This window comes from Tupaia chinensis, unplaced genomic scaffold, assembly GCF_000334495.1.
Source record: "Tupaia chinensis unplaced genomic scaffold, TupChi_1.0 Scaffold147123_1, whole genome shotgun sequence".
Classification (NCBI taxonomy): domain Eukaryota; kingdom Metazoa; phylum Chordata; class Mammalia; order Scandentia; family Tupaiidae; genus Tupaia; species Tupaia belangeri.
Window position 1 is genome coordinate 2046623 of NW_006206975.1, and position 303 is coordinate 2046925.

Below are 303 nucleotides of genomic sequence, written 5' to 3' on the forward strand. Positions count from 1 at the left end.
AAGGCAGCGATCCGGGAGCCTTCCTGGTGTGAAGGGCCGCAGAAAACTGCAGCAAGCGACCGCGGCGACCCTCGGAAGTGTGCGAGGACAGAGGGAAGAGGGAAGCCCGAGCTCGCCGGCAACTCCGGGGGCAAACGCGCCCGGCAGCATGCAGCAGCAGCTAGAGGATCAGGGAAACTGGAGTCAGGAGGTGGCCAGGAGCACATAGAACCCCAGCGGCGAACAGGGAATGCTGCCGGGAGGACTAGGGATGCCGGTCGCCGGGAGGGCGGGCGACCGCCGGCATATCCCCCTCCTCCCCCG